This window comes from Tympanuchus pallidicinctus, unplaced genomic scaffold, assembly GCF_026119805.1.
Source record: "Tympanuchus pallidicinctus isolate F22 unplaced genomic scaffold, pur_lepc_1.0 scaffold30, whole genome shotgun sequence".
In the NCBI taxonomy this organism is placed as follows: Eukaryota; Metazoa; Chordata; class Aves; order Galliformes; family Phasianidae; genus Tympanuchus; species Tympanuchus pallidicinctus.
In genome coordinates, this window is record NW_026294748.1 from 4632261 (window position 1) to 4645572 (window position 13312).

General features: G+C 46.4%; 1 protein-coding gene across 4 annotated transcripts in view; it reads left to right on the forward strand.

Annotated features, from left to right (window-relative positions):
* The first annotated feature begins 174 nt into the window (after nt 1-174).
* The window catches only part of ZBTB44 (zinc finger and BTB domain containing 44), a 37504-nt gene continuing 24366 nt past the window's right edge, over nt 175-13312 (forward strand). For 2 of the 4 annotated variants that reach the window (XM_052697543.1, XM_052697544.1), the window contains exon 1: nt 177-320. The gene's annotated coding sequence lies outside the window, so the exon portion shown is untranslated. Of the gene's footprint in view, nt 321-13312 lie in introns of all 4 variants that reach the window. The other 2 variants (XM_052697545.1, XM_052697546.1) reach the window with 2 other exon arrangements.

Genomic DNA, 13312 nt, shown 5'->3' on the forward strand with positions numbered 1-13312 from the left:
ACAAAGTGCCCGGCCGGGCGGCGCGGCGCGCGGGAGCTCGGACCGTCGGATCCCTCCCGCGGCCCCCGCCCCTCCCCTTCCCCTTCCCGCCGAGCTGCAGCGCGCCGCCCCGCCGCCAACGGCCGCGCACGCGGGGCTGCTGCCCCCCTCCCCCCCACCCCGCCTCAGCGCCCCGCCAGCACCGCGCCTGAGGGGGAGGCGGCGGCGGCGGCGGTGGCGGCGGCGGCCTCTGCTCCTCCTCCGCCTCCCTCCGCCATGGCCCGGCCAGCGCCGAGATAGGGGGCTCGGCCTCCAGCGCCCGCCGGGCCCAGCGACCGCAGGTAAGGGTGGAACGGCTGGGCTCGGGGCGGCCCTGAGGGGAGAGCGCGTGTCTGTGTGTCCGTGTTTGGGGGGTGGGGGCGGCGCCGGGCGCCCTCCTGTCCCGACCCCTTCTGTTCTGCCGCCGGGGCCCTCGGGCCGTCCCTGTGCAGCCCGCGGCCTTTTGTTGTGCCCCCCTTCCGCCGCCGCCTCCCTCCCCCCAGCCGCCGCCGCCCATCTGCCGGGGGCCGCGACCCGCGGGGGGTGCGTGGCTCAGCTGTGCGCGATGCTCGTCTCGATCCGCCGCACGTATCGACGTAAACATTGGCACATGGGGATGCGGAGGGGGGAGGTGGTGCTTTTGGTTGCTCGGAGCCTGTCGTTTCTTCTGTAGGAACGCTCAAACTGGGGGTCTTGCTGGCTTCTGGAGGCCCCCGTGCTGCTTTTCCTGCATGGGTGTGTTGGGACGGTGCAGCAAGTGGAGCACAGCCGTCCCGAGGGGCTTTGTAATGTCCTCAAAAATCTCTGAGTTACTGAGAGTGGTGAGGTGCTGGAACAGCTGCCAGAGAGGCTGTGGATGCCCCGTCCATCCCTGGAGGTGTTCAAGGCCAGGTTGGATGGGGCCCTGGGCTGCCTGGGCTGGTATCAAATGTAGAGGTTGGTGGCCCTGCCTGTGACAGGAGGGTTGGAACTGCATGATCCTTGAGGTCCTTTCCAACCCTGCCCATTCTCTGAGTTCTTCCACCCCAGTAGAGGACCACACGTCTTCCTGCAGACCTGCTGGCAGCTCCTCCATCTCCCTGCGCTCTGTGGGGTTACCTGCTGCTGAGGGCAGCCTGCTGTGCTTTCTGTAATGGTTATCCCATTGACCAAGAGCTGGCACACCTTGATGTTTTGCCCCCAGCCTTTGGGATGCAGGCTTCTCCTGCACATTCCCAAGGAGGAGGCTTCTGTTGTTTGTCCTTTATTGTCATCTCTCTGTTCCCATAGACTCCTCGTGGCACTGCTGGGTGCCTGCTCCCATGTGTGGTACTCCTTGCTGTGTGTGCCAGAGGGGTCAACCAGCTGTGCCCTGTGATTTGTGGCTGTATTTGGGTTGCTTTTCTACATAGGAATACTGTGTGCATTCCCTAAGCATCTGCGGATCTCAAGTTGGACATCACTGGTCTAAAATGCACTGCATTTCTTTTCTCTAGTCATACATGTAATTTGGAAGTCTCCTGACTTTTGTCTGCCTCTTGTTCCCATTCAGCCTTTCTCACGTGTTTCCAGAAGCCTCTAGCATTCGCTCTTTTCCTCACACAAAGTCCTAGGTTTGCCATATTATCATGAGGGAAATTTCTCAGCTCTCCCACTTACATGTTTGCCCCCTGTGTTCTCTCCGTTCTTTTCTCCTGGCTTCTCTTCAGGTGGCAGTCACCCAGCCCACCTGCTGAGCTGACCTCTGGTTTCTAGCAGCAAGCTGTTGTGCACGGAGTGACATGGGACTGCTCTGTGAACCCTGCAAGGTGATACTGGGTGGGAATGGCTGTCTGGCACAGGCTGGTGTCCAGGAGTCTCGTGGGGCATTTCCATGTGCTGCTTTTCTGCCATTGAGCTCTCCTGTTGCATCTTGATATCCATGTGTAATGCAGATCCAAGGCGTGATGTGCCTGGAGAGGTTGCCTGGGTCTGAGTGAATCTATTTAAGATAGAGCTGAACAAGTGTTAACCTGCTAGCTTGCATATAGCTCTACCAATATAAATACTTCCATTGATGTAAAGCTGTTTATACCAGAAACTAGTAATAATACTGTAAGTGTGTCTCCCTGGGGACTTCTTCTGTTTAAACAGCTGGTTTTAATCTGAAACTCTAATTGGTGTAAACACTCAAAGCCATCCTTTTCCAGGGGAAGGGAATTTCCAGCCCTTGCTTTTTGTCTCCCCAGGTGGATGCTGGTTGTGTGGATGCTCACCTGTGAGGAGGAGGGATCGCGTTTGCTTTCTCACGCAGAAGGTTTTGCACTGTTGCCTTTTTTTTTCTTCTTGTTTTTTAACAGGGTGAGAGAATTCCTCTTTTTGTGAGTGTCAAGTTTAGGGGGAGGAGTGTCTGCGTGTATTTCTTCTGTAGCACGTAAGAGAAGTAGTTAGCAAGTGAAATTGAACCCTTGCCATGTTTTTTGTAACAGGAGGTTAATCATAAACTGGCAACTTTTAAAAGGGTGATTTCTTTCTGTGGTGTCTGTAGCAAATGTCTGCTGTGCTGAGCGTCTGGTTGGCTGTTTGCTAGGAGGGGCAAAAGAAAATACAGCTTCCCTTGTGTGTGTGAAGCTGAACAAGTGTCCAGACGTTATTTCTGGAGGCTTTTTATGTTTGTGTCCTTCTCCTGAATGGCTGTGTGATGCCTGCTGTAAGATGGATGGTGCTTGTGTGATCTCATGTGGCTCTGGCAGCGAGGAGGCCTTGGGTCCTTGGCACTGGTGTTGGTTTCTGCACATCTAGTGTTTCGCTGGTGGAGTCTGTTGCACGTGGAAACTTATTTCTTGATGGTCTTTGAGAACATTTGAGTATATTTCTACAGGAAGATGTGATGATAAATGTAACAGCTCTCAAAGGCATTGTAGTTCCTTAACTTAAAGGGGAAGAAAACCAAACCGTGACAGATCAGTGAGTGATGCTCTTGCTGCTGGTATGTGAGAGGAAGGAGATGTCCCTTGACGTAGAAGGGATTGTCTGTTGACATACTTCTATCTTGCCTGGTTCTAAGTAGGTTATTCCTGTTCAAATTATGCAACTGTGCAGACAGCCAGACTTCAGGAATTCCAAATACTTCAAATGTGTCAAGTGCTGACTTCTAAATTAAATGCTATGGTTGCAGAGCTGTTCACAGCCTGTCGCTTGAATTATGACATCAGTCTTGGAATTGTCTTGCTGAAAAGGGGCAGCAACTTAATTACTTCCTTTGAGTAAGTGTTCAATTTCAGGAGTAAAACTAGATGGGAGGCGTCCTTCTGTGGCACTGTTGCAGTAGTCAATGATTGCTATTTTGGCAGTTCTAAGGAGGAGAACAAACACTGGGAATGTTGGTTTACATAAGAAATGTATGGCAGCTCCTTGTTGCTGTGGTGGATGCTGCTGTTGCTTTGGAAGATGCAGTTTTTAGCAAATAGATCCAATTAAATAGTTGTGTACTTACTGCTACGTAAACACAGGAGTCCATTACTCTCAGCTTGCTTTGGAGTTCAAATTGATTCTTCTAATGGTTTCACAGGATGAAAACAAATGTCTGTGAAAGGTGCACAAATGAAATGGTGGTGGGAGGGAATGAACTGCAGCCTGGTAAAATGGCATTTGGATGGACGGATGGAAGGGGTGAACCATAAAGGCTGGGAATTTCATTTAATTCTCTCCTATTTAATCAACTTAAGGAAGTGACTTAAACTATACGTAATTTGCAGATAGTGTGTTTTTAATATGTGACAGTGTAGAGCTGGGGAAGTAAACCTGTTCGTGTGAAATAATTATCAGAACATGTGAATGATGGGATAATAAGGGCTGCGGAGTGTGTGTGGAGCTTGGCGTGTGGTGTGTGACAGTGGCCAGAAGTAAATCATAAGGGGAAAGAAGCAGAGCAGGCAGATGAGGGACTGCTGGCTCCGGGTGTCTGCCAGCAGCCAGGGATGGCCTGAGCCAGAGGAGCTGTGCAGGCTGTGTGGGTAATGATGCCTGGTGCATTTGTCAGCTGTGGCTTTGCCTAAACCTTTGGAGCAGTTTATACCTTTAGCTTCTACCTTATGCTATGCAATGAGTGCCACAACTTGGGCAAAAATATTTCCTGTTGATTTTTTTTTTTTTTTGTAGCCCCGATGCATGGTAACTTCATTGAGCCCCTCCTAGTTTTTGTAGCGGGAGAAAGAATAAAGGATCTTTTTTTCCCAGTAGCTTTTTCATTTGCAATTGTATAGATGTGGGTTCTGTTTTCTTTGGGTTTTGTTTTCTTTTCCTTTCCAAGCTGGATTGTCCTGGTCTTTTGTACCTCTGTCTGCAGACTGTTCTGCAATGCCTTTTTTTTTTTCGTTTGAGGTCTGCTATGTTCTTTAGAGGTGATTTGACCACAAGATGACCACCAAGAAGATGGAATAAAGGCCTTTTCTTCCAGAGCAGCAAGACATGTTTCCTAATAGAGGGGCACCTTCTCGCTCATCTATGATAACATTCTACTGTATGCAGTATTCTTATGGTCAAAAATACAGCAGAGACCCAGGAGCCCTGGAGATGTTTGGTGGGCTCAGGTGTGTTAATCCTGTGCTGGGAGCTGGTGATTACAGAGTGCTGCAGCTCTCCAGGTCTAACAGTTCCTGCAGTTTTCTTTTCCTGTAGTGCTTAAATACCCATGATAAGAATGACTGCAGGAAGTTTGTGAAATGCTACTAGAATGCTGCAGTTGAAACAAACCACCAGATTGTCTTTATTCCCGGCCCGAGCCACGCATTTGATCCTCCCAGTCCAGGTTTGGCCATACAAGGTAAGAAAGAGAGAAAGCTTGTGGTGTTGCTGTTCCTGCATTAGCTGACTTGTGGATAAACACAAGGATTTTCAGTTTTTGGGGCCAGGAAGAACTCCTTTCAGGCATTTAATTTTACCTGCATAATTGAGTCATTAGGAAAATAAAGGGTATGCATGGTGCTAAAAGGCCGATGACACAATCGCATTCCTGCCTTGCTTAAACTTGCTCAGGATTCTTTACAGGCACTTTGGTGGGAAGGTGGCTGTTTGTTTCTGTGTCTGGGCACCTGACAGGCTGTGCTCCTTATGTCTGCATCCATAACGCCTTGAGATGCTGTGTGGTGTGGTGGGGTTGGATGTCCTGTGTGACCTCACCTCAGTGTCTCCCCTTTGCTCCTCACACAGGCTTTCCATGCTGCTGCTTGTCAGTGCAAGCTCTTTGCACTGCTGCCATTCACGGGGCTGGAATGCTTCCGGGAGGTTGGAGGCTTGCACTGTGCTTCAGATAAATTCATCTGTTGTAGTTACTGTGTATTTCATTAAGGTGTAACGCTTCCTTGCTAATCTGAAATAAAAGCTAGAGAAGGAAAGCTGTCATTTATTGTAATAAAACTGAACACTCGAAACAACAGCTCGGCTGACAGCTAAGCTTTGTGCAGATAGTAACAACTAGCACTTAGCCAAATTTGGCTGTCACAAACCTAATGATTGTGATATACAGTTACAGTCTTTTGTTTCTGTAAAAGGAGGTTCGTCACTTCCAAGTGACAAAAATTAAAGCCTTGCGTACAGCAAAGTAGGAGACGCTGCTTGGGGTGGCAGCAGGGGTGGGGAGGAGGAAGTCTTCCACTGCCAAAGCTGTGTTGCTGTTGGCAGCGCTGGGGGCACAGGGTGCCCAGTTGGGCTCATTCTGTCCTGGGAGAAACAAAGAAGTGGTTTATTTTCCACGTGTGGCATCGGTCAGTGGTGTGTGCAGTTGACTCCCTTCTGTCTGGAAGCAGGCCTCCTGTGCCCTCGTCTCTCTTTGAGCACACGCAGGCAGACTTGGCTGGGTCTGGTGAATAGGCATACATGTGCGTGAGGAAGCACAGATCTGTATTTTCCCTTTTGACTCTTTCATGGATCTAATGCAGCAGGGTTACCAAGAAAACCTTCAGCTGTATTAGGATATTTTGGCACGCAGACACGCCAAACAGGCCATATTTCTTCCTGTTTCTTTCATGTGGTTCCCCCAGAAAGGGCTTGGAGACTTTTGCTTTTGTTAGTGATTTGGGAGGGAGGCCGGGCTGAGCAGCCTTTGATGTGTATTTTTCAGAACTTTGTTGATAATTCTTGCAAGGCTTCTGAAAGCAGACTGAAGTGCTATAGGTAGCCATGGCAGAACAAGAAAAAAAAAATAGCTTTCTGGTATTAAACTAGAACGTTGCTGCCTTGTGACAAATAAAAGTGCTTTATGGACATTTTTTGGCAATTTGCAGCACTTAAAAAGAATGTTATGTTTAACTCGTGTCTTTTTATGTTTGCGCATGTTAGTCCTGCAGGTTGAAAGAATTGTTCAAACCAGGACTTCCTGCCCAGTGTGCTCAAAAGGGCCTGAAAAGTTGGCAGCAAAGGTGTGTAGGAGTGGGACCTGGTGCGTGGGGCAGGCAGCCTTCAGGATCCTGACTGCCATTCAGTGGTGCCTGTGGGGAGCCAAACTGTGTGCTGGTCTCAGGCAGTGATTCCCCTTCCTGAGCTGCCCCGATGCCTGGTTGGTGTTAGAAGAGCATTGGTGTGCTTGCTGTGCTTTCTCAGGGTCTGGGTCCTGCTGTGCTGTCTGGCCCTGGGCTTCCACACCAGCCCTGTGGGGTCACTGGGTGAGCTGGGGGTTGTGGTGTTGGGCTGTTCTGCTCTTTGAGGCTGTGAAATGTAAGCTCTGCTCTTTGTTGTGCACGCAGGGAAGAGGTCATGCCATGGATTGTCTACACTGAGAGACTGGAGAACTTCCTCTGAACTAGCACAGAGGGAAACTGTACAGGAGGTGTAGACATCGTGTTACAGTTACACCTTGTTGTGCATTATGAAGAGTGGTCGACTCTGAATGTGTGCCTCATGGATGTAACAGCAGAGCAGTCTGTGTCACCTTACGTTCTTTGGGGTGTGCTGTGTGAGGGCACTGCTGGTTCACTTTGGTTTGATTTTGGTTTGTTTACTGAAATAAAAGCAACAACAACAAGAACAGATCTGCTCATGTGCTGGCGGTCTGTGGCGCATGCCGTCAGGACGAGCCACTGTTAACTTGCCATCTAACAGCTTGGCTGTGTGCTTTTACAGAGAACTGGTAAAAAAAAAAAAAAGGTTGCAGGACAATGAATCTATTGTGCAATATCACAATACGTTCTATCTAGTGAAATTGCACGTTAATTTTTATTATGAAGATATAATTCCGTATGTTGTAAGATCTCTTAGCAGTTACTGCTTGTATTGTTAAATGAGCCTCGGTTTTAACCACCGTCTGAAAATTCACTTTTATGTGTTATATGGAACACTAATGTGAGATTCTTACAACCAAAAGTTCAAAGTGCTGGAAGCCGGGGAAAGTGGCATTTGTCTAGTTTGCTTATTCAACCATGTGAAAGCTATATTGGGCACATAAAGTTTATACTTTGCACTGCAGCTTCAAAAAGGCAACAAGTTAAATAGGGGTCCTTTGAAGTAGTGAATGGTAACATTCTGTTCTCTGAAAGAAGTGACTTGAAATGATCGCACCAAAACTTGGAGAACTGTTGCTGCTCATGGAAACAAGACCAGAGGGAAAGATACAAAGATGCAGGCTGTGAAAGCGGGTGGTGTTTGTGGCAGTTGGGAGCAGCCATCAGCATGTTGCACTGATGGAGTTCCTGAAGCTCTTCGCCCTTGGTGCTCGGCTGTGTGCAGTTGCTGTACGTTCTCACCCAGTCCGTCTGTCAGAGTTCAGCTGCACGTCAGGGATCTGCACGCTTCAGTGATGTTGTAAGGTAGTGTGGCTTAAGAAAGCGCCATCTATCTTCCTTATGTATCTGTGAATGTTTTAAGGAGTGTCTTTTAAGTCTTGCATAAAGGAGAACTTAATGTCAGCAGATCAACGCCTCGTGCGTGGCCTGCACTGCAGTACTGCCCTGACTATCGTAATCCCTTTTAATTAGATCCTGAGGTTAAGAACTGTCTTGCTGATCAGTGCACTTAATGGATGTCCTGTTGGCTCTGCCCAGAGCACGTTCTGTCTGAAATGTTGCCTGGTTGAGGTAAGTGCTCTGTCAAGACCTGCGCCCAGCTCTGCTTGCAGACAAAGGTAAGGAGCAGGTGAGCAGAGAGGAAAGACACTGAAAAACCTCCTGAGAACCTTTTGGGAGTTAAAATAAATCCCGGCAAACACCTGACAAAAGATATTAAGTCTGGTAATTTGAGTGCCTTTAGTTAGCTGTTCAGTTTAGTTAAATACTATGGAGAACTTTTTCTAATGTCACTGTTAACTAATTAGCTTCCAGATTATAGCTCATCTGTTTCTAGGTTCGGTGTGTTTAATGATGAAGTTTTAATTCCATACTGCTGGATTGGCCCTGAGCTTCATTCTAGTTCTAGAGCTCAAGTTATCAGTCATACGTTTTCATGCTTTGTGCTGATGCATCTTAGGCTTTTCATCAGTGTTCTTTTGAGTGTCTCTTCAGAAACACTCAGATTATTGCTGAAGGCAAGTCCTTGTGACACTTTGCAGTTAAATCCTTTGACCTGCTATTCCAAGTATATGGATTAATTCTTTTTTTAACTGGCTCCTTAGGTAACTTAGTTTGCCTGTTCACCTCCTTGTTTTCACTCGTTTTTAGCTCTGCTCATCACATGATTCAAACATTTGCAGTTCACATCATACGTGGTGTTCCCCTTTTTCTGAAAAACACATTATCAGGTTGGTATGACATACTTAGCCTCAGTACACACAGGTGCTGTCTCTGGTTTCTCATTCTTCTTTCCTTCAGGTTATTTTCATTCAGCCAGATTTCTGCAGCTTTATACAAACACCTGATCACACATCACTGCTGATCCTTGAGAGACGGAAACATCTTAGGATGTTTAAATTACCAGAGCTTCAACACTAAATATTTGAGGGATTACATTAACACTGTGTTAAGGTTGCCAAGATTTCTGGCAGGTGCGTGCTGCACAATGAGACAATCTTGGAGCAGTTGTGCCTCTTCTCCCACTACACTGACACCTTTTCTTGAGGATTAAAGTATCAGTTTGCATGTTTGTAATCGCAGCGCTGTCTAATGGAAACATTTTTAGGTTGACTTGTAATGAAAGCAGTGGTAACATTTTATACACCTACAACATGGGCTTTAATCTTCAAATTTTATCTAGGCTAGGACTTGCAGCTATGCTTTAATCTGGCTGTAGTCATCTAGCGCGCCCTGCGCACGCATACAGAGCTCTCAGTTGCCTGTCAGTAGTCCCCAACCTTTTTTGGTCACAAACTGCTGTCGGCTTTCAGTTTCTCCCATCAGTCAGAGGGGTCTGCTGTTGGCCGGGGCCATCTGCAGTGCAGGTTAATTTCCATTGCTCAAAGCCAATGGGACCAAAACCGTTCAGCAGGTTACGTTTCACTGTGTGTGACCTGAATTCCAATGCTGTGACACCTTCCACAGTTAAAAATTTCCTATTTATCTGTAAAGTGGTTGTCTGATGTGAACCTGTCTCATGACAGGCATAAGTTTGTCAGCTGCAGAGACATCAGCAGAGTACGGTTCCTGCAGCAGAAATACGAAGAAACGTCTTCAGTGAGACTGAATTCTCTTGCCAACTTAAGATAGGTTCAGAAGAAAGCCATGGAGGCCACATATAAGATGGTAAGGGGCAAAAGTAAATCCAGAGGTGTCACTTCCATGTGGAATTGATGAGCTGCACAAGTGTCTGTTGCAAGTATGTGTCTGCTGGTAAACTTAATGAATGTGGCCTTGGCATCTGTAGCCTGTTGTGTTCAGGCAGATGACTTCTTTAATTCTGCTAGATGCAGGGCTTGGAAAAGCTCCTTTCCTGACTTCCAGAACATGCTTGGAGCTTTCAAACAGACATTGTGCTAAGGGTATGCTGGAAGGTATGTCCTCCAAATTGGTAAGTTCCTCATCTTCTTCAGTGTCATCACTGGGAAGCATGGAGGCCCTTCTGTTGGATGAATTTCCATCCTCTCTGCCAAGTGCTGGCTTCTGTACGATGCTGCTCAGACTGAAGTGTATCTTCCTATCGGCCAGCTCCCAAACTCTTTTTATCTGATGTCTTCTGCCATGTTGTCAGAAGAGGAATACTAGATTTTCTGTGTTTGATGCATTGACTTCCATGCAAATGACCAATTTGGAGGAAAGAAAAAAAAAAATACTTCACATTGTATACAAACAGCAGCTCCTGAAAAATAATGATTTAACTAATGGCTTATGGCCTGCCTTTATGATCTTGTGTTACAGGCACAGCAGCTCTGTGATATGTTCTGTGCTGTTCCTAAATTACTTAGGATTAAAGCAGTAGACACATTCCCTTGTTTTTCATTACAGTAAACATTGCTTTTTTCATGTATCCAGCAAATGGTGCTGCTTTTGCACACAGGCAGTCTTGTAACATGAGGAAGACTTTGATCTTCTCACTCTGGCATCTGTAGACTTTCTGTTTCGAGTGTTATCTTATAGAACCAGTATAGCTGAAGTGTTTGCAGATAAGTAAATATCTGATTTATTCTCGGTCTGTAACAGCAGGTTTTGTGCTGTGTAGCTGTTCAACATCCATGGTTTAAAATAAAATCTCAAAACTGAGGAATGAATAGAAGAGCAACCTGTGCATCTTTTACCAAACAACACCAACAACAGTGTGCAGTGGATAGCAAAAATCAGTACCTTTCCCCACCCTGCCTCACAGCAGAGATTTAGTAGTAGTAGTATGTTGTTGTCATCAAGGTCCCTAACAGGATGGCTTGATGTAACTCACAGGCCTCTTTGTTTCTGTTCACATCAGCTCTGAGTCAAGGCAGCCATGTGAAGTGGAAATGTTTCTCTTGCTGCGCGCCGGGAGAGCAGTGGCACTTAAGGGATGGGCTGCTGGAGCTTTGAAAGAGTGCTTTGCTCAGCCAGAACTTTGGAACCCACTACCAGATGATGAATAAGGATGACAAACAGTTTTGCTGAGCGGGTCCTGGGCTCGTTGTGACAAAAACTGAGGACAGAGCTGCGAATTGTAATTATGTTAGGGATTTGCACAGAAATGTGAACTCTTCCATTAGCTTCATACGTGCTGCTTATGACTTTACTCAGCACAAAGTAAAACACGTGTTCCAGGAGATGGAGGGCTTGAGTTCGGTGCATTCAGCAGAGCATTGGTTTCTGGTCAAACCTTAAACCGTGGTGAATACATCAGCAGATAAAGCTGAAATTGTGAACAGGTGCATTTTTGCTCATTCCTAATTTGGGAATGGACCTTAAAGTTAATTGGGTGGATTAGAATATGGATTAAAACAACAGCGATTACAGCACTTGCCAAAAACAGTATCTGGGTTTTGAGTGATAAACTGCAGAAATGATAAATGACTCGGAGCTGTGGCGTCTTAAGGAGAAGGAATATTGGCACAGTCTCAGTCCAGCTCAGAGCTGAAGTTCCAGTCATGCAAACCTGTCTAGGATGATCTGTGCTCTGCTGTCACAGTGGAGGGGAATGGCATCTGTTGTTACTGCAAAGATTACATCAGCTTTCCATCAAAATGGATATGTAAACGCTTTCATTCTCTCAAAACTTTTCTGTTGCAGCTGACCTACCGTCTCAATTTACAATAAAATCATTTTGTAGAATGAATTGCTGTTTTTGGCATCCCACCACTGGCCTCGGTGCTTTCACCAGCTCTGTGGGGTAACATGCACTTACAAGATCCGTGCCATGCAAATCTACTTTTCTGTCATCTAAGTTGCTCTTTTCCTAGCCACATTAAAGATCTACATTATCATTGCTGTTAAAAATGTTAGTCACTGCTGTAACTGCCATCAGGGTTTTGCCATGCCCCTGCTCCTCTTCTCTGTTCTCAGGGCATGCAGTTGTGGCTTTTCTATTAATTTTGGGGAAACTTAAGGGATGTGTTAGGAATATGAAACATGTTTTTGTGGGTGCTTCCCTTTCCTAAGTAATTATTTTGGAAGAGAAGCTATTGGATGCTTTTTCTCCTTGTCCTTTGCTGATGGATGCTCTGAGTCTGTCAGAGAACATCCAGTGAAAGAATAAAGTGCTCTTTTGCACCTGCTTCTCTGTATCCTTTATTCATGTGGTTTGCCTTGGTACCAAGCAGGTAAAGTTATGGGTTGTGGCACAGCTCGGGATTTCCAGATGTGCTCATCTTTTCAGCCTTTGTACTTGGGCTCTGTAAAGCTCAACTGCTACTTGTGGGGAACTTAGCTGAATCCCTGCTAATTTGTTCAGGATTTAGAGTTGGTTGTGGCATTTGTTGCCATAATGTGGTTTTCACAGCTGTTAAATGGGCCTGGGTGTATGGAGTTGATCTTTCATCTGAAAATTACGTGGGCTATTTACAGACTTACACATTTTAACCACAACTGTCAGCTGTAGTATTTTAGGCCGCTTCTATGAATTCTGATTACAAAATACTTTCTGCCACCCTCGCTACCAACTTCTGGGGGTGTGGAGCTGAGATTTGGGAAGGTCTGCTTTTGGAAAATATCTGTCAGGATGTTTTCAGAGGAGGAGGTGGCAGCTTAGGAGGCTGCTGTGGTATGTTGGGAAAGGTTTCTTATGGAAAGCAGCGTGGAGAATGTATGTACAAACTTTTCTGTTAATATAAACAGGCTAATAAATGTTTTCTATAAGCAGTGCTAATGGTAGATGGAGTCAATGGCTTCAAAAGCTTTGGTATACGAAGCTGTTCAAAGCGGTGTGCCAAAACCACTTTCTTGCACAGCAAATGGCTTTATCGATGCAGCGCTGCTGGGGAATGAATGGAAAGCAAAACGCGCTTTCATCTGCGTTCTACTGTGAAAAGGAATATTGCTGCTAATAGTAAATGGATGGATTATAGTGTTTCTAAGCTTCAGGTTACTCTGTGAAATTCCTCTCTGATTAAAGCTCCCAGATGAAGTTCTGCAGTTTCTTATCGTACTGTCAGCAGTTCTTTCCTCCACAGAAGGGATGTGCGTGTGGTGCTGCTCCAGGAGGAGCATCAAACCTGCAGCTGGAGAGCCCTGTCTGAGCATAAAGCCCCCGGCATCCTCCTTAGGAAGGACAATGCTTGAAAATAAAAATGTTCTGTGAAGCTGTAAGGAAAAGGAGAGAGGAGCATTACAGTTTCCTAGGGCAGTGAGGAAGGAAGAATCTGTTTCCAGCACCAAGAAACCAAGGACCGGGTCAGCTTCAGTGCTGAATGTTGGCATATTTGCTGCAGGATGTAGTATCCCTTCGGCCTCTGTTTATAGATTGTAGCTCAGCATTTATGTCATGTTTAACATCACCGGTGCTCGTGAGGTAACTAAATTAACAC